General features: G+C 37.8%; 1 protein-coding gene and 1 non-coding gene across 2 annotated transcripts in view; one reads left to right on the top strand and one right to left on the bottom strand.

Annotated features, from left to right (window-relative positions):
* The window catches only part of LOC134326199 (zinc finger protein 850-like), a gene marked incomplete at its 5' end in the record, with an annotated part of 94,905 nt that overhangs the window by 29,561 nt on the left and 44,913 nt on the right, over positions 1-20,431 (bottom strand). The gene's annotated exons all lie outside the window — the stretch shown is intronic.
* On the top strand, positions 15,195-15,268 carry trnai-aau (transfer RNA isoleucine (anticodon AAU)). The gene has a single exon. It is a non-coding gene; the product is annotated as a tRNA-Ile (tRNA).

Genomic DNA, 20,431 nt, shown 5'->3' with positions numbered 1-20,431 from the left:
TATATATATATATATATATATACAGTGTATCACAAAAGTGAGTACACCCCTCACATTTCTGCAGATATTTAAGTATATCTTTTCATGGGACAACACTGACAAAATGACACTTTGACACAATGAAAAGTAGTCTGTGTGCAGCTTATATAACAATGTAAATTTATTCTTCCCTCAAAATAACTCAATATACAGCCATTAATGTCTAAACCACCGGCAACAAAAGTGAGTACACCCCTAAGAGACTACACCCCTAAATGTCCAAATTGAGCACTGCTTGTCATTTTCCCTCCAAAATGTCATGTGATTTGTTAGTGTTACTAGGTCTCAGGTGTGCATAGGGAGCAGGTGTGTTCAATTTAGTAGTACAGCTCTCACACTCTCTCATACTGGTCACTGAAAGTTCCAACATGGCACCTCATGGCAAAGAACTCTCTGAGGATCTTAAAAGACGAATTGTTGCGCTACATGAAGATGGCCAAGGCTACAAGAAGATTGCCAACACCCTGAAACTGAGCTGCAGCACAGTGGCCAAGATCATCCAGCGTTTTAAAAGAGCAGGGTCCACTCAGAACAGACCTCGCGTTGGTCGTCCAAAGAAGCTGAGTGCACGTGCTCAGCGTCACATCCAACTGCTGTCTTTGAAAGATAGGCGCAGGAGTGCTGTCAGCATTGCTGCAGAGATTGAAAAGGTGGGGGGTCAGCCTGTCAGTGCTCAGACCATACGCCGCACACTACATCAAATTGGTCTGCATGGCTGTCACCCCAGAAGGAAGCCTCTTCTGAAGTCTCTACACAAGAAAGCCCGCAAACAGTTTGCTGAAGACATGTCAACAAAGGACATGGATTACTGGAACCATGTCCTATGGTCTGATGAGACCAAGATTAATTTGTTTGGTTCAGATGGTCTCAAGCATGTGTGGCGGCAATCAGGTGAGGAGTACAAAGATAAGTGTGTCATGCCTACAGTCAAGCATGGTGGTGGGAATGCCATGGTCTGGGGCTGCATGAGTGCAGCAGGTGTTGGGGAGTTACATTTCATTGAGGGACACATGAACTCCAATATGTACTGTGAAATACTGAGCAGAGCATGATCCCCTCCCTCCGGAAACTGGGTCGCAGGGCAGTGTTCCAGCATGATAATGACCCCAAACACACCTCTAAGACGACCACTGCTTTATTGAAGAGGCTGAGGGTAAAGGTGATGGACTGGCCAAGCATGTCTCCAGACCTAAACCCAATCGAACATCTTTGGGGCATCCTCAAGCGGAAGGTGGAGGAGTGCAAAGTCTCGAATATCCGCCAGCTCCGTGATGTCGTCATGGAGGAGTGGAAAAGCATTCCAGTGGCAACCTGTGAAGCTCTGGTAAACTCCATGCCCAGGAGAGTTAAGGCAGTTCTAGGAAATAATGGTGGCCACACAAAATATTGACACTTCAGGAACTTTCACTAAGGGGTGTACTCACTTTTGTTGCCGGTGGTTTAGACATTAATGGCTGTATATTGAGTTATTTTGAGGGAAGAATAAATTTACACTGTTATATAAGCTGCACACAGACTACTTTTCATTGTGTCAAAGTGTCATTTTGTCAGTGTTGTCCCATGAAAAGATATACTTAAATATCTGCAGAAATGTGAGGGGTGTACTCACTTTTGTGATACACTGTATATATATATATATATATATATATATACACCTAGTATATAAATACAAATATGTGAAGTTTATATGGCCACATTGTCAGAGTGGTGAGTCAAGCGATTATCAAATGTAATGAATTGTTGAAACTACTTTATTGAAATTCTAACTGATGTGTTTGTGTGTCTTTGTAGGTAGTCGGCGCAGCTGCTCTCAGGAGGCTGGTGTGCTTCAGCAGGGCATAACGCCTTCAAAAGCATCGGTGTCTGGTCCTGTGACTTAGCACGCGATGCTCCAGAAGGAGAGTCTCACCACCTCCGAGTCAACGAGTAACCCTCATGTCTTTGTTCTCCCTCCAGATACTACTGGCATGGCAAAGACCAAAAAGCGATTAAACTTTGACTCCAGCCTACCATCGTCTGCCCCTCCTCAGAAACACTTTCCTCCAACTCTCCAGGGCTCACCAGTCTCCACAAGCATCGCTTCTCTTCCACTGTTGCTACCTCAAGGCCAGGTTTATCTTTTACCTGGACCATGTCTGGACAGCCATGGACCAGCTGCTCCATCTAGACTACAGCATATTCTGCCTGCTGCAGTCAATCCGGCTACAGCTGGACCCTCTCAGGTCATGTCGTCAGCAACCCCGGTGCCAGATGTACCTTACAATACACAGTGGTACCGCAAAAGGAAGCTGCAGAGGGAGAAGACTGGCATACACACTCGTAAGTATGTTCGCCACACTGACATTATCAGGTGCAAAAAATGCCAGAAAGAGAGGAAACCGCCTACACATCACCAGTACTATGGGAACTGGTACTGTGAGGAAACAGCCACAGTGTCACTGGCTGAATGGAAGGCCACATTGTCTGCACGTGGCTATGGTAAGAAGAAAGACACTCAGTGAAATCCTGCACTCGGACAACTACATATTTTTTCTGTTGTAGGTTTTATTTACTGATTTATTTAATTTTATTCATTATACATCTAAACACAACACTTTTTTTGACAGTTATATACATACATGCAGTACTATATATTTCAGTAAGTATTATATGGTAAGAATTTTGTACACAGTCATTTCAAACAAATTTGTTTGTTTTTTTCTGTTTGAATTACTTATTGTCTATATAAATTATTTATATTATATTATAAAATGTTATATAAATAATTGCTTCTTAAATTGGAATTATAGTGTTTTTGAATTTGGCATTTTTCTAAATTCTTAGGTTTGTCCCCAAATTGTATGCACTTGCAATAATTTAAGTTTTTAAATAAATCTTTATTTATTTATTTAAATCTTTATGTTTTTTTTTTATTTATTTATTTTTCCAAAATGAAGCAACTGCTCAATGGCAAACCAAAACCAAATCCCTGTGGTGTAATTGATGAACACATTCCCTCTCTGAGTGAAAGCTCCAAGTTCGAGACTAGGCAGGGATATCTGGTTTGCCTAAGAGATGGTTGTTTTACTTCAAAAGTCAGACTACAATATAATAAAGCTTTGTGGAAATCAAATGCCCCACAAGAAACATAACCCCCATTACAGTAAAGAGCTTAAGGCAGCCATCCATATGTATGCTAATATCTATAGATGTGTATGTGCCAGCAATTCACAAGTGATCAGATCACAATATGCTGGAATTGACTGTTTAGCAAATGAAAAGACACACATAATAGGCTGGAATCGACTGTTCATTCAGGTGTGATGTTCATAAGGAATTTATTTATTTACTTTTGTCCTTTACAGCAGGTTAAATCATAAAGGATACATAAACATGTAAATGTCTCTTATTATTATTATTATTATTAGAGATTCTATTCATGCAAATGAATTGGATTAATATATAATTTATTTATTTTACTTAATAAGCTGGAATAGACCATTCAGTCAGGTGTGATGTTTATATGGCCTTAATTCACTTTTATCCTTTACAGCAGGTTAAATAATGCACATATTCAAGTCAAATGCAATTTTTATTACAAAAATGTTATAAGTGTAAATGAATAAACTAAACAATGGACCACTCAGTCAGGTGTGATGTTCATAAGGCTTTTATTTATTCACTTTTGTCCTTTACAGCTGGTTAAATCATAGAAACGGTTACATAAACATGTGAATATGTTTTTGTAGTACTATAAAAGAAATTCTATTAATGTAACTTAATTGGATTGAAATTTAATGTATTTATTTTACATGATAAGCGGGAATAGACCATAATATCTATAGATGTGTATGTGCCAGCAATTCACAAGTGATCAGATGAACACACTATGCATAAATTGACTGTTTGGCAAATGAAAAGACATGCATAATAGGCTGGAATCGACTGTTCATTCAGGTGTGATGTTCATAAGGAATTTATTTATTTACTTTTGTCCTTTACAGCAGGTTAACATGTAAATAAAGTTTTTATTTTGTTATTATAACACTTTTTTTAATGTAAATGAATTAATTATATTAAATTCATTTATTTTAGTGTGGAAACGCTTTATAAAAGTAAATAAAAACGCTTTATAAAGCTAAATAAAAACGCTTTATAAAAGTGATAAAACGGCAATTGTAAACACATGTACAATTGTTCATTCGCGATTTACATATCAAGAGATCTTTATTGTCAGTTACGATGCACTTTTTGATTATTTTCTCTAAAAGTGAAGAAGTACAAAATCGCCCAAAGCGGGATTCGAACCGTTGTTCTGAAAAGCATTTCTGCAACCCATACCTCAACATATGCGCGCTGGCCTTCCACCCATTCATCCAGCTTGAATATCATAATAGCACTAGTAGTGTTATAGTGTTCCACATGTGACTGCTCCATCCCAAAATATAATCGCTAATCATTGTTTACAGCGCCATCTACCGGCTAACTCGGTGCAGTTTAACAGTGAAATAGTTTGATATTTTGCTACTTGGGTGGCAATGTTTAACTAAAATTACTCTTATTTACTGACTGAAAACTTCTAAATTAGCTCAGAATTATATCAATCACATAAGCTTAAAAAATCTGAGATGTAAAAGTAAAGTCTGAAGTTTGTGTGTGTGCATGTGTGTGTGTTTATGTAGTGTTTGTGTGATTGTGTAGTGTATGTGTATTGTCTGTGTGTATTTGTGCAGTGTATGTGTGTGTTGGAGTAGTATTTGTGTGATTGTGTAGTGTATGTGTATTGTCTGTGTGTATTTGTGCAGTGTATGTGTGTGTTGGAGTAGTATTTGTGTGTATTTGTGTGGTGTTTGTGTAGCGTTTGTGTGTCTGTGTAGTATTTGTGTGTATGTGTAGTGTCTGTGTGTATTTGTGCAGTGTATGTGCAATGTATGTGTGTTTGTGGTGTTTATGTGTGTTTGAGTAGTATTTGTATGTGTAGTGTCTGTATTTGTGTAGTATTTGTGTGTGTTGGAGTAGTATTTGTGAGTTTGTGTAGTATTTATGTTTATGTGTAGCGTCTATGTGTGTAGTATTTGTGTGTGGCTGAGTAGTATGTGTGTGTATGTAAACACTGTATACACATACACACACTGTACACACAAACCCTACACACACACACACACACACACTGTACACTCACTCTCTCTCTCTTCTATGTTAATTGGTTTATTTTGTGTTTCCTCTCCAGATGTTTGTCGGTTCACACTGGATCCAAACACAGTAAATAAACTCCTCCGTCTGTCTGAGGAGAACAAAGTGGCGACCTGCAGTAGAACATTCCAGTCGTATCCTGATCATCCAGATAGATTTGATTATTACTCTCAGGTTGTGTGTAGAGAGAGTGTGAGTGGACGCTGTTACTGGGAGGTTGAGTGGAGTGGGGATGAGTGGGTTGATATAGCAGTGTCATATAAAAGCATCAGCAGGAAGGGACGTGGTGTTGAGTGTGTGTTTGGATACAATGATCAGTCCTGGAGTTTAGAGTGTTTTCCATCCAGATTTTCATCCAGGCACAATAAGAAAGAGACTGAAATTCCCATAATGCCGAGTTCCTCTAGAATAGGAGTGAATGGAACTCTGTCCTTCTACAGCGTCTCTGATACAATGAAGCTCCTCCACAGAGTTCAGACCACGTTCACTCAGCTCCTCTACCCGGGGTTTTATCTTTGTTCAGGATCAAAAGTGAAACTGTCAGATTGAACAAATTAAATGTAAAATTTACATGAAAGTGTAACATTAAACTGTTTGGGTGATTTTAGAATCTGTGAGGCAGTGATACATTTATGAAGATTTTCTTTTTCAATTTATTAACCACCATTTATTCAGTGAGGAATAATACAGCAGAACTTAGATACGTGTGGATGGTTTCAGAGGGGATTTAATTCTTTCACAGAAATAGTTGTTTGTATTGTGGTACGTTCGTTCAGCCTTCATCAGTTTATCTCTGCTCATTCAGCCTACAGCAGTTTAGACCCGCCCACTTCTCCAACAATTTGCCTCCACGATGAGCCTGTATAGAGAGAGAGAGAGAGATCTATAAAATTACATTTTATTACAATGTAATGTATATTTTCTCCAGAAGAAATCTTTCACTTTATACCATACAAATGTGGTATGTTTGAGAACAAGCCAGGCTTTCATCCAATGACTGTTTCTTAATTCTTTTAACAAGACCACCTACAGCGCCTGTATTATTACTTTATGAATTGATTTATAATAACATTTGGGTAACAATTCTATTGTTTTCTTTTTTTGGTACTTTTATTTCAGGTTCATCATTTTCTTCCTCTGTTTTATTCTCCTTAATTTCTTTTATCCATTTAAAATGTTTTGTTGTTTTATTGTTTGATATTGTTTTTTTTTATTTCCATTTATTTGTACTTTTTATCTTTAATTAAGTCAGTCCATGCCTGTGTGGGTAAAAATCCGGGTGTAAATTCATATAAAACGTCTTTTAGCTGTTGATTTTTGCTCCTTTATATTTTAATCTTATGGCTGGGTTCAGAAATAGGGGTTGGTTCAGGATCTGGTTCCTTTCTTTTGAAGTAAAAACAGTAAAATCCATAAAATCTTTAATGATCTTTTTTACCCACCGCCATCAGACTCTACAACGAGTCTCTTTACAGTCGAGGCAGCCAGATCTAATGTTGCTGGACTGATTATGGCTGTTTTTCCTTGATCGTAAACCACTTATTCACTGAAGTCACTTTATTTTCTAGACCCCAAATTTGCTGTCACATTTTGTTATTGTAATTATTATTATTGTTATTAATAATCTAGTGATAGTAATGGTAATAATGTTGATAGTAGTGGTGATAATGGTAGTGGTAATTTTAATGGTAATAATAAATGTGTATATTGATACTTTATTGATACAGTATACTGTTTTTACTCCATATTTGTATATAGCGGTGCTCCTGTATATTCCTCCCTTACTGTTTTTCTTCTATATTGTAGAATTGTGCAATATGTGTAGAGTTCTGTGTGGAGTTCTGTGTTTTGCTGCTGTAATGAAACAATTTCCATCGGGATTAACAAAGTTCTATCTTATCTATCTATATCATATTATTTTTATAACAATTAAAATGTTTGCAAAATCATTCAGAATTTAAGAACTAAAGCTTTACATTTACATTTTCAGCATTTAGCAGACGCTCTTATCCAGAGCGACTTACAGAAGTGCTTCTATAGTGAACATTTCATTTCTCAAGTTTAGGAAAACAACAGTCAAAGAACACAAATCTGCTAAAACCTGTTAGAACCAAAGTGGAAATGAATAAGAATGGAACAAAATGTTAGTAAATAAGTACAAGTCAGCCTAAGTGTTTAGTAAAAAGGTGGGTTTTTAGTCATTTTTTAAAGACAGCAAGAGACTCAGATGTTCGGACAGACAGAGGAAGTTCATTCCACCACTTCGGCGCTAGAACAGAGAACAGCCTTGATGCTTGTCTTCCTTTAGAGAACAGCCTTGATGCTTTGTAACCCTAATTAAACACATTCAATTTAATTAACACAAACAACTGTCCAATCAGTTTTACCTTTTATTCTTAAACAGAAATAATTTTGCATAATAAAAAATAACATATTACAGAATAACAGCTGAAGTACAATTTCAGGTGCTGAAACTTCAATGTACAACTGAATACAACTGAACAGTAGCTAATATTTAAGAATGCAGTATGTAGTGTGGGACTGCAATCATTATACAACAGATAAATGGGTTATACAGCTGACAGTAGTAGTAACACAATATTCCCAGCAAAACAACTTACAATAATAAATCAGATAGAGTTATTGACACCATATAAACACCTCAGAAAACAGTCTAAAATGTTTAGCTAATATCAATTTAATCTTATGTTCATAACACACATCACATCTTCACAAGTGAAATCATCTTAAATCTAGTCAGTACATGTCGTATCGTTTTATGATTGTTTTTACTTGTTTTAAGAAATTGTACCTAATGAAAGTGTCTGGTTCCTATGAAAGATAGTCGTGCTTCATTCAAGCATTATTTCTTGGATAATGCAGTTTTGTTCAAAGGAAAAAAACTTTCTCTAGATAAAATGACCTAATACAAGTACAACACGTCTAATAAGAAGTGAATCTAATACATCTTATTTCAAAAGTTTTGAATTTAAGAGGATTTCACAATAACAGGATTAATTTGAGACAAACTGTAGAACTTTGTCTTAATTTAACTCAAAATAAACAAATGCTGGATGGATCAGGGACACAAAACAGGTTGGCTAGTAAAGACAAAGGGCTTTCTGTATCCAATAACAGCACCTCGAGTTCTTTTCTTCCCTTCCTTTATAAAGCCATTGACTTGGCCCTGATATGACATTTGTTGATAACGGCTTTCTTCAGTTTGGCTTTCTCAACTGGTTCCCATCCATGCAGTTTACCACAGATCATGGTATAAGCTGCAGTAGAATATAAAATGAACATATGTACAGTGATTGGCTTTATAAATGAGTACTAAGAGTCTACAACACATCTATCCACAGCACTGCTATACTGGCTATACTGACCACAATGTAATGACCGCTACCCACACTGTATACATCTAAGGTTGCTTCAGTATGAAATGAGAAAGCTAAAAGATACTTGCTTAGTATTCCATTCACTTAGGATGTATCCAGCCTCTTCTTCCCCTCTGGAACTTTGCCATGTTTTCCAAATGTAACAGAGTTGATGCACTCCTCACATCCTCAAGTCCTTTTCTGCCTCCTGTTGAATTGCTGCCAGTCTGGTCCACTGTTTGGGTATAACTCCTGTTGGCCAGGTCTAGCCTTTAGGATTGGAAGTCCACTCTCGAGTCCTTTGTGTTCCTCAACTCGGTCTAAGATGTCCCTGACTGCCTGAAACTGCTCAATATCTAGAAAAAAGCAAACATAGATAGATAATTGTGATTATATTTTATTCTCATTCTGTCTTCTAGCAAACAACTAAATAGGAAAAGTGAAACACATACAGTACTGTGCAAACGTTTTAGGCACCTGAGAAAATGAGAGTTTAAAAGCTATAAAACATTATTACTGTAAGTAGTGCTTGTGGTCATGATGTGATGCTCTGTGTTTGCCTTCAATATTCAGCAAACAATTAAATATATGGAAGCCAAGTTCTTCAAAAACAAATCATTCCTTCCCTGTCTGCAATCATCACCTGGTTCCCATGTCTGTCTTTATCTGATTCAGGTGTGGCTGTAAGCGGTAGCTTAGTATGTGTTAGCTTTAGGTTGTACCTTCACTTTTCCTAGTAAATGTTTATAGAAAGGTTTAGTTTGCATTTTTATTTCAGGTTCTACATTTTCTTCTCTATTTATTTCATCCATTGAAAGGGTTTTGTTGTTTTATTGTTTAATATTGTTTTTTTAATAAAATTTTATTTATGTTTACGACAGATCGCCTCCCATTGCATAACAATGGAACCCGTGATCAGGTCCATATGCAGTTCACAATGACCATTAATGACAATGGCCATGTGTGTCTTTTACACATGATTGGGGAAAAAGACACACATTTACCCCAGTTGTGAATTGCATATGGACCTGATGACCGGTTCCATTGTTATGCAACGGCAGGTGATCAGTCGTTATGCAAATCAACTGCATATAAGGTTGGGGCAGTCGCTGCTGGAGGTAAACAGACCGAGTACAAGTACAGTCTGTGTTCCTGTAGTTATGAACTGCTCTCATTCTCAGCTGTTTTAACAGGATATGAACGGAAGTTAAAGCTCTTATTTTCAGGTTTTTATTTCCATTTCTTTATTAATCTTTATGTTTCCTCAATGAGCTCATATCACTGCTCAGAATGTAGAAAGTGCTTAAAAAAAAAAATTAATAATAATAAAATCTGTTTCCTGTTATAGTTTTCTTATTGTTCCTCATATACAGTAGAAACTAATTCACACAAATATACATACAGCATTTTACATGACTTAGATTCTTATCATAAAAGCTTTATCTAAGTTCATGTCATTTCACTTTACAGAATAGCCTTTCAATTCCTTGTTTGTGTTTAGGATTAAATGTAAATAACTTCTCTGCTGAGATAAATAGGTGTAGTTTGACTTCACCCATCATGCTTTGTGGCTCCATCTACTTCATTTGCACATGTTCCATAGATAATGAGCTAGTACTTCACACAAGAAGGTGTGAATGGTTGGCTGATGATTGACCAATGCAGAGTTTTGAACTGGTGTTGGGTCTTTGTCCTCAGCTCTATTTAAGGACTAAACTCTAGACTTGTAGCTGAGTCACTTGGTAAGAAGGATCTTCTGCACGTTCTTCATTAGAAACGACCTGCTGGAGACACCAGCTTTGTTAAAGTGGCTGCCAGGATTCTAACAGGAAGGTAAAGGGTTTTCTTGTTAGTTTTTTTACATTTATGTTGCATTTGTTGTTCTTTTTATTTTATTATGTTATTTAATATTATTAGGTTAATATATTCAGACAGCTTAAAATAGCTTTATGCTCATAATTGTGGTGTTTTATGAAGCCTTTTTTACTCCCAGCACACCAAAGATTTACACTTGTGAGCTAATTATTAGTCCTGTCATGAACTGGATTAGATTTGCTTGGTGCAGGACTGATGTTGAGAAAGTCAGATCTCTTATATCTTTATTTATATCAAGTTATTTAAAGTTATTTAATTATTGATATCTGCAGTATTTATAAGTATTTTATTCTGATGTTCTTTGAATTCAGATTCTCACTTAGACGTGAAGTGAATTTAATGTTTTTATTACTAGGTGAAGAGTTTAATATTATTGTGGTATTAATGTAATTAAAGTAATTCTAATTAATTGACTTGTTTCTTTGTTTCTGTTGCTTTCCAAGGAAACAGTTTCTACAGTCTTATCAAAGCATAAACATGAAGAACTTTCATCACTGCTCAGAGTGTGGGAAGAGTTTTACTACGCAGGGTAATCTCCAACGACACCAGCGCATTCACACAGGAGAGAATCCATATCACTGCTCAGAGTGTGGGAAGAGTTTTACTACGCAGGGTAATCTCCAACGACACCAGCGCATTCATACAGGAGAGAAGCCATATCACTGCTCAGAGTGTGGGAAGAGTTTTTCTCATCAGACTACACTTCAACAACACCAGCGTATTCACACAGGAGAGAAGCCCTATCACTGCTTAGAGTGTGGAAAGAGTTTTACTCAAATTAGTTCCCTTAAAGTACACCAGCGTGTTCACACTGAAGAGAAGCCATATTACTGCTCAGTGTGTGGAAAGAGTTTTTCTCATCAGACTACACTCCAACAACACAAGCATATTCACACAGCAGTGAAACCGTATCACTGCTCAGAGTGTGGAAAGAGTTTTGCTGAACATAGCACCCTTCAAAAACACCAGCGTATTCACACAGGAGAGAAACCGTATAACTGCACTGAGTGTGGAAAGAGTTTTACTCAAAGTAGTGCCCTTAAAGTACACCAGCGTATTCACACAGGAGAGAAACCGTATCACTGCTCACAGTGTGGAAAAAGTTTTACTCAATGGAGTAATCTCCAAGAACACCAGCGTATTCACACAGGAGAGAAACCGTATCACTGCTCAGAGTGTGGAAAGAGTTTTGCTCAATGGGGTAACCTTCAAAACCACCAGCGTATTCACACAGGAGAGAAACCGTATCACTGCTCAGAGTGTGGAAAGATTTTTAATCAAAGTAGTGCCCTTAAAGTACACCAGCGTATTCACACACTAGAGAAACCGTATCACTGCTCAGAGTGTGGAAAGATTTTTAATCAAAGTACTGCGCTTAAAGTACACCAGCGTATTCACACAGGAGAGAAACCGTATCACTGCTCAGTGTGTGGAAAGAGTTTTGCTCATGAAAATAGTCTCAAACGGCATCAGCGTATTCACATAGAGAAACCACATCACTGTTAAGAGTGTGGGAAGTATTTTACAGAGGTGGAAAGTAACGAATTACATTTACTCGTGTTACTGTAATTGAGTCGTTTTTTGTGTACTTGTAGATTTTACAGCCTGTAATTTTACTTTTACTTAAGTACAGGGGTTGGACAAAATAACTGAAACACCTGGTTTTAGACCACAATAATTCATTAGTATGGTGTAGGGCCTCCTTTTGCGGCCAATACAGCGTCAATTCGTCTTGGAAATGACATATACAAGTCCTGCACAGTGGTCAGAGGGATTTTAAGCCATTCTTCTTGCAGGATAGTGGCCAGGTCACTACGTGATGCTGGTGGAGGAAAACGTTTCCTGACTCGCTTCTCCAAAACACCCCAAAGTGGCTCAATAATATTTAGATCTGGTGACTGTGCAGGCCATGGGAGATGTTCAACTTCACTTTCATGTTCATCAAACCAATCTTTCACCAGTCTTGCTGTGTGTATTGGTGCATTGTCATCCTGATACACGGCACTGCCATTGGATGCACATGGTCCTCCAGAATGGTTCGGTAGTGACGCGCCCATCTAGCACAAGTATTGGGCCAAGGGAATGCCATGATATGGCAGCCCAAACCATCACTGATCCACCCCCATGCTTCACTCTGGGCATGCAACAGTCTGGGTGGTACGCTTCTTTGGGGCTTCTCCACACCGTAAATGTCCCGGATGTGGGGAAAACAGTAAAGGTGGACTCATCAGAGAACAATAAATGTTTCACATTGTCCACAGGTGGTACGCTTCTGGGTGGTATGCTTCTTTGGGGCTTCTCCACAACGTAAATCTCCCGGATGTGGGGAAAACAGTAAAGGTGGACTCATCAGAGAACAATAAATGTTTCACATTGTCCACAGCCCAAGATTTGCGCTCCTTGCACCATTGAAACCGACGTTTGGCATTGGCACGAGTGACCAAAGGTTTGGCTATAGCAGCCCGGCTGTGTAAATTGACCCTGTGGAGCTCCCGACGGACAGTTCTGGTGGAAACAGGAGAGTTGAGGTGCACATTTAATTCTGCCGTGATTTGGGCAGCCGTGGTTTTATGTTTTTTGGATACAATCCGGGTTAGCACCCGAACATCCCTTTCAGACAGCTTCCTCTTGCGTCCACAGTTAATCCTGTTGGATGTGGTTTGTCCTTCTTGGTGGTATGCTGACATTACCCTGGATACCGTGGCTCTTGATACATCACAAAGACTTGCTGTCTTGGTCACAGATGCGCCAGCAAGACGTGCACCAACAATTTGTCCTCTTTTGAACTCTGGTATGTCACCCATAATGTTGTGTGCATTGCAATATTTTGAGCAAAACTGTGCTCTTACCCTGCTAATTGAACCTTCACACTCTGCTCTTACTGGTACAATGTGCAATTAATGAAGATTGGCCACCAGACTGGTCCAATTTAGCCATGAAACCTCCCACACTAAAATGACAGGTGTTTCAGTTATTTTGTCCAACCCCTGTATGTTTTGTATTGGGAATTGTAATTCGCTACATTTTAAATAACATCCGTTACTGAGTAAAATAAAAAAAAACGCAAAAAAAAAAAAAATGTGTCTGGGAAACTGCTGCAGTGAATTCTGAGATGGGGAGTCGGATCTTTTACTCGGTTCATTTTCAAGAGCCGTATATATAATGACTCCCAGCAGTGCAAATCGGGCCCTTTCAGTTTAAAGGGCCGTTCAATAGAATCAAATCATTCTACGACACGGTGGTTATACAGTTTAAAATGTTTTATGGAACTAAAATGACACATTACACATCCCTAAATGTTGTAAATGTTGTATCAACATGTTTATTCTATTCTATTTTAATTAACAACAAGTATTGTGAGATTTATATCCACTTGTTATGTTTGCATTCCACAGGAGACCCCCTCTCTGTTAAAAAAGTAATAAGTAACGTTTACTCTGAGTACATTTTAAATGAGTTACTTTTTACTTTAGTAGATTTTAAGTAGATTTTGAGTAGATTTTTAGGCTAGTAACTTTACTCGTACTTAAGTAAAAATTCATTGAAGTAATCGTATATGGAGGTAATTTAGTGCCAAAACCTCGCAAATAAACAGAACGTATTCTGTAAATATGATATGATTTGTAAACAAACACAACACGATGCACAAATAAAAACATGACTATTTAACGCACACATTGTGATTTACAAATACAAAACACCACTGTTGCAAATGCATATGTGACTTTCAAATAAATGCACAGCTGTTTTCTAACACACTGCACTTCACAAACAAATGTGTGTTTCCACCAAAAAAAGAGGTTCCAGACAGAGAACTAGGGGGCCAATCTGGCACCACAGAATACTTGATTTTTCAGCCCGAACCGTGACGTCCGTCTGTGGACCGAGAGTCGTGGTGAAACCGAAGCGCAAAACGCTTCTCACGTTAACGAACTAAAAAAAACAACAACTGAGACAAACACATCGCGTCTTCTTATCACCGATTGTTAGATCAATGCTTTTTACATAAGAGTTATTAAACTAAGAGTTATTACCATCAAGCAAATGTAAAGCATATTTCTATATGAAGAGCATCTGTTTCCAGATAATATACACTGAGGTTTAATCAACAGGCAGGTTGTGCAATGAAAGACTCTCGTCCCTGGGTGGGCTCGAGCCACCAACCTTTCTATTAACAGCCGAACGCGCTAACCGATTGCACCACAGAGACACATGTACAGCCAACAGCACAGCTGTTTCATTGGACGGTACACACACACACACACACACACACACACACACACACACACACACACACACACACACACACACACACACACACACACACACTCTCTGTATACAGGCTCACTGTGGAGGCAAATTGGTGTTTGAGTGGGCGGGTCTAAACTTAGGAAGGCTGAATGAATGTACCACAATACAGTATAGTTTAGATAGTTCACACATATAAGAACCCACAAAACCTCTTAGATGTGTATTAAGAAAGTCTGAACATAAGAAATGACTAGACAGCGATGTCTGAAGCAGGACTGAGATCTCGGATCATTAAAATAACCTGAAACTGCTGCATTTCTGGCGCAATAACGACCAAATTCAGTTTAGGAGCCGCTCATTTCTGCAGATCTTCACTAAAAGTGTGCAGAATCTCAAATGGTTTTTGTGCTGCCATGTAGCTGGTTGAATGGAGGTAGTGTAGAATTATGTACAAAGATTTAAAGAGAAACCGGACTAACTGGCCGGTTAGCTCAGTTGGTTAGAGTGTGGTGCTAATAACGCCAAGGTCGCGGGTTCGATCCCCGTACTGGCCACACCTACTTTTGGACTTAAACTAACAAACAAGTGAGCCTTCTCTAAGTACCAGGTCCTATTGATCTGGGCTTCAAAGTTGTCATTCTGGTAGGACAATAAAAGCGATATCCTACTTTTTATTCAATGTATTTAACTACATAGTGTTGTACAACATTACATGTGTACTTACAGTTTTTCTCAATTGCTAAAACACATTTCCTGAAAGCTCCTCTCCTTTTCTCAAAACAGTAAACACAAAACCCAAAATGTAAGCTACTTTCACAAAACCTCTGACTTATCCTGCAAAATCAAACTATCGACTCAAAACTATTTTATCTTCACTCAAAACCAAACACTGCCACACTGTAAAAAAAGCAACTACGTTTCGTTAACCTGATTTGGGATTTTGAGTTACTGAAACAAGGAAATCTGAATTACTTAGCATGAACAAGCAAAAACATGTTGGGCCAACAGATTTCACCCTGATATTGTGCCAACAAGATTCTCTGAGTTAACAGAACAATCAATTTTCAGTTACACAATGCTGATTGTGTAATTGGCTGATTGCACATGCGCATTAAGGCACAAGGACAAACGCGGGGTTTGTCCTTGTGCCTTAATGGTCTGCAAACCAGGGGCTCATTTGGAACGGTGCTTCACATGCGGTTTCAGAAAGGTAAGTTATACAATACTTATTTACTTTTAATTTTTGCTAGATGTAAGTTGTGTTTATTGGAACTAATAATGCTTAATAATATAATGGGAAATAATAATGCTTATTTTAAACATTCATGCATTTAGTTTGAGTTTATTTGGTAGCACAATGTTACTTACTTAAAGCTAATTATGAATCAAATAATATTCATTATTTGACTATTTTGTTAAAGAACAGTATACTCAAAAGTGGTTACAGGTGGAATTTTGTCATGGAAAAAGTTTTTGAATCCCTGCTTCGATTTCGGAACGCTAGTGTGCATCGTTTGTATACTCAAAAATGGCTGCCTAGGCAGTAAGTGATCCAGGTACTTTATGCTTACTGATTAATGATTCTACGTATTCGAACACAAACCGCTCTCGCATACTGCTTTCGTACTATTTAGTATGGAAATATCCCTGATAGCACATATACGTCTCAGAGACGTCTGGAAAAGGTCGGAACATCTTAAATGCATCGCGTTCTATTTAACTTGATCTTACATTGGTCTTATCATCATCACCGCGTTCTACATACTGAACACATACACATATACGTCTTTTTGACATCTGCATTATGCAGCAATTTTCACCCGAGCTGTCGAACTTTCACACCATATGCTCACAACATGAAAAAGTAGTTAGTATTGTATTCAGTACACTGGAAGGTAGAATTATTACTGGGTTTTTTTAACCTCTTTATTAACTCGCACTTACGACATAACTACACGGGGCGAGGTCGCAGGGCTCACCAGTTCATACAGGTAGACAGACGTGACCTACCTTTGGAGAAGGATGAAATAAAAGTGGGGAGGGAAAAAGGGAAAAAAAAAAAAAATACACCCCACACCATTCATTACGTTGTTGATTGAGAAACACAATGCAGCATTTCTGCAGTGGCCAAGCTGAATTGTACATATGACCATATGCATTTATTCTTCATTAGTGCAACTAGGAAACCTCATACTTGTCTAAACAGAGCTAAATAAAGGATCAAGTACATGTAAGAAAAATAAAGGTTTCTTTAAAGTTAATGGAAAGTATAACATTCGTGGATCTTACCTCTGCTAAGAAAAGTTTAGACATTTGAATATTTAATCTACTTAATATAGTAAAAAAATATTTATACACACACACGTGTACATTAGACTTGGACTAATTGCAGCATGCATGAATTCACACCTTATACCAAGCCCTGAAAATTAGGTCATAAATTGTCCAGTAGCTGGACAAGATCTTTGTTTACTTTTCATACTTCCTGAGTTACATTACAAAATCAAAACAAAACATGGATAACTCAGCAAAAGACTGTATGTGGCATTTGATGACCTGATGGACCCAAGTTCAACATCGCAAAATGAAAACGAAGCAAGACACGTTGAAGGTAAGCACACTTTTTTATTGCAAATAGTAACAGAAGTAGCATAGATCAATGCCTTCAGAAATGTTACACTCTTCTTTGCTCATGTGTTCCATGCGTGTTGCGACATGCACAAATTTAAAGTTCAGCAAGAGTCAAAGTAATTAAACACTTTACGAAGCTGTAAATGTGGTCTGCATTACAGGAGCGAGGAGGGTAGCAGTTTTTATACTACCATGCAGAAATGGTCAAGAATCCACGCAGTACAGGTGAAGCAGATGGAAATTGGGTTAAAACTCCACTCATCAGAAACGTTCAAGACAACTCAAACCCCTTGCATGGCTGCTACAGGCAACACATATGATGTCTGCATTCACCTAGAAACAAAAATAGCAAGATTTACAATACAAAAAAGGTGCACTGTAGAAATTCTACAAGTAGTAGAAGGAAGTGTTCTTATAACTGTGTGCATTGGTGTGTGTGCACTGCTGCAACAAAACACTTCATCTGGAAAATACACTTTGTATTACTTATATTTAACTTTCAACATTCAACTAAATGTCTTAAGATTCGAATGAGGTTTAAGTTTTTGAGAAATGTAACATCGACAAAAAAGCCTGTGCTTCCCTCCAGCTAAAAGAAAGCAGTGTAAACTCACTTCCACTGCATAAGCTTAATAAAGCACCTGAACTAAGGATGCTGTGTGAGAGCTCTGCTGCAGCTGGCCAACATAATGCTCCATTTGGGTCACGGTCATCAGTTGGGCCCAAATAGTATAGCTAACCTTTTTTTTTTTTTTTACTCTATCAGCTGGCTAACAGAGCTTCTGTCTGTATCACACACATACCAACAGTTTCTGTAATATTCAGAAGTGTTTGAGCACTGTGATATACTGCAATTTGAGTTTCCTTTTAATTAACCATCAGTTGTTTGTAAAATTTTTACCATTTGTCTCTCCGGAATGCCTGAATCCTAAATTATAGCTGTAGTATCTCATTGTTTGAGCACTGTGATATGCTACAGTAATTTGCACAGAGCTGAAAGAAGTTTACACTGCTGCCTTCACTTAACCACAAGGGTTTTGGTGAAAGTTTATTACTCAGCATGCCAGTGATGGAACTAACAAAGCAGCCAGAACTCATTCATTTGTAAGTAGTACTGCAATTTTGAGTTATGCAATGAAGTTCAGCTCTGCATTTTTTGCAAATGAGCAGTGAAATTGGGCATTGATAACCAGTCAGAGGAGAGGTTCCTTCAGTAACTGGTGCAGCATGTCCACTAGAACATGCTTTGCTCACCTTACTATCAAACATTTGTTCCGTTGAAACAGCAGGATCTGAGATTACCAAGCTGTATGGAGTTCTGTTTATATACCATCATCTTAATAAAAGTGAGAAGTCTAATTAAATGATTACCATGGCAACAAAGTTTTAATCTTATGATGTGACGGCTTGAGATTTGATGAGCACTTTTGAAACAGGAAATGTAACAGGCAACGTTTATTCCAAACTTTTTGTTTAATGTTAACATTCGTCTGCCATTTCAGAATGATCTACAGCTGTTAACATCTGCTGAGTGAGAGTGTGTTGGAGGCTCAATAGGAAGCATTGCAGAGTTACGATTATTGGTTAAACTGTCCAATCGAAATTTAATTCACATTTAGCAAATGCTGTTGTGCTTGTTATTAATTGATAATTTAAGACTGAAAGCAAACCTAAGCTGGTCATTGTATGTGGGCCATAAAATTGAGCTCATATCACAGTTCAAAAACAGAAATCTATTCACCAGTAGAAAATATAACAGCATTAAGGAAAAAACTATAAATAAGATGATTCATTATAGGCAGTCCAGTTAACAACCATACAAATGACCAAGAGAACTTACCAAAGGTGACCAGGATTGGGATTTGGAATTTCAGCATCCATTTCCAAGTGCTGTCAAAAATGAAATTGAGTCACTAATAAAGAAAGAAGAAAAAAGGGAGTAATTGTAATCATTGTAATCAGTTTGTTCAATTAAAAGTGAAATGAAAGGATGCACATGGTCAGCAACAATACTCAAACAGTCTGTGACATTCTATATACACAAGGCAGGCTGGGTTTATGGATTCAAGCTGTGTCAAATTCTGACCCTACCATCTGTGTACCTCAGCAGAAATTATGTTTTAATCAGACCAGGCTATGTTTTCTCAGTCTTCAACTGTCCAGTTTTGATGAGCCTGTGCCCACTGCAGCCTCTTTGCATACTTTGGGTCTATTTATATCAATTCATTCATTCATCACTTAAATACCACAGACTATTGTGTATTACCACAACTACAGTAGAGTGTTGTTGCTGACCATGTGCACACTTTGATGACCAGTTTACCATCTTGTAATGACTACTTCCAGCGTGATTTGATTTTATGAACATGAGTTAAGTGTTCTTTAGTGGGCTTCCTAGTTACCAGGTTTTAATCCAGTAGAGCACCTTTGTGATCTGGCAGAAGGGGAGATTGGTAACATGTAAGTGCACCTGAAAGCTCTGCAGCAATTGGATGACAACCTTGTCAACAAGCACCACAATCTCAAAGGAATGTTTCCAACATCTTGTGGAAACCATACCATAAACAATTGAGGCCTTTTTGAGAGCAAAATGATTGTAATACTGGGTAGGACCTCAATAGCCTAAAATGCTACTCCATTAAAGTTTAGCGTTAGACTTTGCAGTTTCATAGCAGTTTTATTTTTACTTAATAAAAATGTTTCAAAAAGATCAAATAGGTGAATATCCAATCAATTTCAAATGTCTTTTCAGTTAAATTTCTCTCGAGTAGTATTAAACCTTTTAAAGATTCCTCACTATTTATGTAGTGTTTCGAGTTTGGACATGAAGTGAACAAAGCAGATTGGCTATGTAACAGCATCGGCCAATTTTCACAATGTAAGGATTGCAGCAGCTCTGCATGAGGACCCATTGTTCAACTGCCAGATGAAGATACAGACCTTGTGCACGGCTACAGAAACCAGTGTTAATTTTGCTGCTGTGCTGATAGAAAATGTGATCAGATGGAAAGTTTCTACCAACTCAGACAAAAGACAGCTACCTGTAAAACATGCAAAACGAACATTCTTCCTGGGGGAGGCAAAAG

The sequence above is a fragment of the Trichomycterus rosablanca genome, chromosome 14 (assembly GCF_030014385.1).
Source record: "Trichomycterus rosablanca isolate fTriRos1 chromosome 14, fTriRos1.hap1, whole genome shotgun sequence".
In the NCBI taxonomy this organism is placed as follows: Eukaryota; Metazoa; Chordata; class Actinopteri; order Siluriformes; family Trichomycteridae; genus Trichomycterus; species Trichomycterus rosablanca.
This window is presented reverse-complemented; position numbering and strand designations above follow the sequence as displayed.